At 50.0% G+C, this 2760-nt stretch overlaps 1 pseudogene; it reads left to right on the forward strand.

Moving 5' to 3' along the window:
• The first annotated feature begins 310 nt into the window (after positions 1-310).
• LOC102862072 lies at positions 311-862 on the forward strand (annotated as a pseudogene).
• Positions 863-2760: the final 1898 nt, after the last annotated feature.

Here is a 2760-nt window from a genome sequence, read left to right on the forward strand (position 1 = left end):
CAGGACCCATAGAAGGAGGAGCTCATGCTCCCTTTTCTGTTCCCTGTTCTAGACTCCTGCCCCCTTCATGCTCAGGTGAAGAAATCATTCAGGTAAGAAATCATTCATCCGGGTCCCAGGTGCTCTTCTAAGGGATTGTTCATCCGGGTCCCAAAGCCTCCGTAGCACTGCCTACATCCGGGGTCCAATCCCCCCTATATATAAGGCCTCACTATCGTGGTCCACACACCATCTTTGGTGACGGTTCTGAGCGATACCTTCTTCGTGGAACTTTGACACGTCCTTTGCTGTCCGGCCCGCGCTCACCACCATGGCCACTGCACCGCCCTCCCAAGTGAGCCAGAACTACCATCAGGTGTGCGAGGACGCCATCAACCGGCAGATCAACTTGGAGCTGCACGCGTCCTACGTGTACCTGTCCATGGCCTACTACTTCGACCGCGACGACGTGGGCCTCCAGAATTTCACGGCCTTCTTCCTGCGCCAGTCTCGCGAGGAGAGAGAGCACGCGGAGAAGCTGCTGTGCCTGCAAAACCGGCGCGGGGGCCGCTTCCAGCTCTGCGACATCAGCAAGCCTGATCGCGATGACTGGGGCAGCAGCCTGCTCGCCCTGGAGCACGCCCTCCATCTGGAGTTGAGTGTCAACCAGAGCCTCCTGGACCTGCACCAGCTGGCCTCCGACAAGGGCGACCCGCAGCTCTGCCACTTCCTGGAGGCCTACTTCCTGCATGAGCAGGTGATCGCCATCAAGCAGCTGGGTGATTATTTGACCAGCCTGCGCAGCATGGAGGCCCAGGACCCCGCCCTGGCCGACTACTGCTGCAACAAGTTCACCATGGGTGACAGCGACAAGGAGAACTGAGCCTTGGCCACAAGATGACCCCCTTCTCCAAGGTGCCTAGCAAGCATGATGCAGTTCCAGCACCTCCACTTCGTTTTCCTTCCTCCTCTAAGCCTAATGTTTCTTACAATAAAGTGTCTGGCATGAGTTAAACAAAAGTCTCCTGGTCGTTCTTGTGCATGCAACGCTCCCAGTTTTGAGGAACAGGCAAATCCCTGTGGAGGTAGATAAGACAGTAGTCTCCTCACCACCTTGCAGTGCAGGATCTCTAGGGATGGGGGAGGAAAAAGGTTACCCTGGGAAACGTTAATCTTTCCCTTAGTGGGAGCAGTGGGATGAGTTGAGGCTTGGAAGTGGGTGAAGTACTGGGGTGGGACAAAGATGACATGAAAGGTGGATATAATGTGAGGTGAGGCCGAATGGGGTAAGGAGGAGTGATTGAAATGAGGTGGGTGGGTGGAATGTTGGGGCAGAGAGTCAATCAATGCCTCCTGGACCTGAACCAGGTGACCACAGACAAGGAAGATTCGCAGCTGTGTGATTTCCTGGAGACCCATTTCACATGACCAATCTGAGAGCGCAGAGCATCTGTCTGGCAGACTATCTCTTGGACAAGTTCAGCCTGGGTAAAGTGACAAGGAGAATTAAGCTATGGCCACGTTGTTCCTGGTTCCAACACCTTCACATTGCTTCTTTTCTCATCCAAGCCTACCGTTTCTTCCAGCTAAGTGAATGTTGTTGTGTATTATAGAGTCAGAACCGACCTATAGCTAACCCTCTGGTGGCTTATCAAGTCTGCAGTTTCTTCCAATAGAGTTAAAGAAATAAATGTCTCCTGGGCCTTTGTGCATGGAACACCCTCGGATTTGAGAAAAGGCAAATCCTCGTGCAGATATTCAGGAATCTTTCACCTCCCCACCCCCAGTCATTCCCAAGCATCATATGGTACAGGGTCTCCACCAGTGGAGGGAGTAAAAGGAGGCTGGGAAAAGCGAATGGGGTGAGGTGTGTGACTGTGCATTGAAGGGAATGGGATTGGGTAGGAATTTAAATAAAGGAAAACCTCGTTTTGAGTAACTGGGGAGAATTTATTCTAAGGAGCCCTGGTGATGCAGGTTGCTAAGCACTTGATTGCTAATATATTGGATCCCATCTGCTGCTTTGTGGGAGAAAGAGGAGGTAATCTGCATCCATAAAGCTGGAACTTGCATTTAATCACTGCCTCAAGCTGACTTTTTACTTTGAATCTCCAGATTAGATGATGATGATGATGATGATTAATTTTTCTTTTTTTTTTACTTTAGGAAGAAACACTTTGTTTAAAGGCAGTTCAGTGATTGCTGTGTTTGGAAAGAATGTGGCAACTTCCTTCAGACCTTTCTTCAGCTGATAGCATTTATGTCCTTGGAGTTGATCCATCAGACTCTGTTTTTGGTATGTGCTACCAACACAATCTAAGCTAATGTTTTATCATGGTACTTTCCCCAGACTCTACTGTATAGTAGTTAGATCTGTTTCACCTTAGATGCACAGCAATAGAACAATATCTGACAATTATTTTACCCAAAAGAGCAGAGGAGAATCCCTACCTGGTTGGACAGCTAACAATGGCCCCACCTCCCTCCCCTTCTGTGCATGGGACGTGATCCCATCCCCTTTTCCTCCTTGCCATCATCCCCTCGGAACCCTCATCTCCATTCACCCTCCATCACTTTTCTTTCCCCTCAGCTAACCCAATACAATGTGTCAGGCTTTTGGCCACTTATGTCTGCTTCTTATTGCCCTACTCCACAGTGACTGGCATTCTGTGCAGGCCCAGGGTGAAGCAAGGGAAGCACAGGTGCCAAATGACCAGATGGGGAGTGTCTGGTGCACAGACAGACCAGTGGAAATAAAAAGATTCATTGTATTTGGAAAAT

This window comes from Elephantulus edwardii, unplaced genomic scaffold (assembly GCF_000299155.1).
Source record: "Elephantulus edwardii isolate Elephantulus edwardi_28Jun2011 unplaced genomic scaffold, EleEdw1.0 scaffold00016, whole genome shotgun sequence".
Classification (NCBI taxonomy): Eukaryota; Metazoa; Chordata; class Mammalia; order Macroscelidea; family Macroscelididae; genus Elephantulus; species Elephantulus edwardii.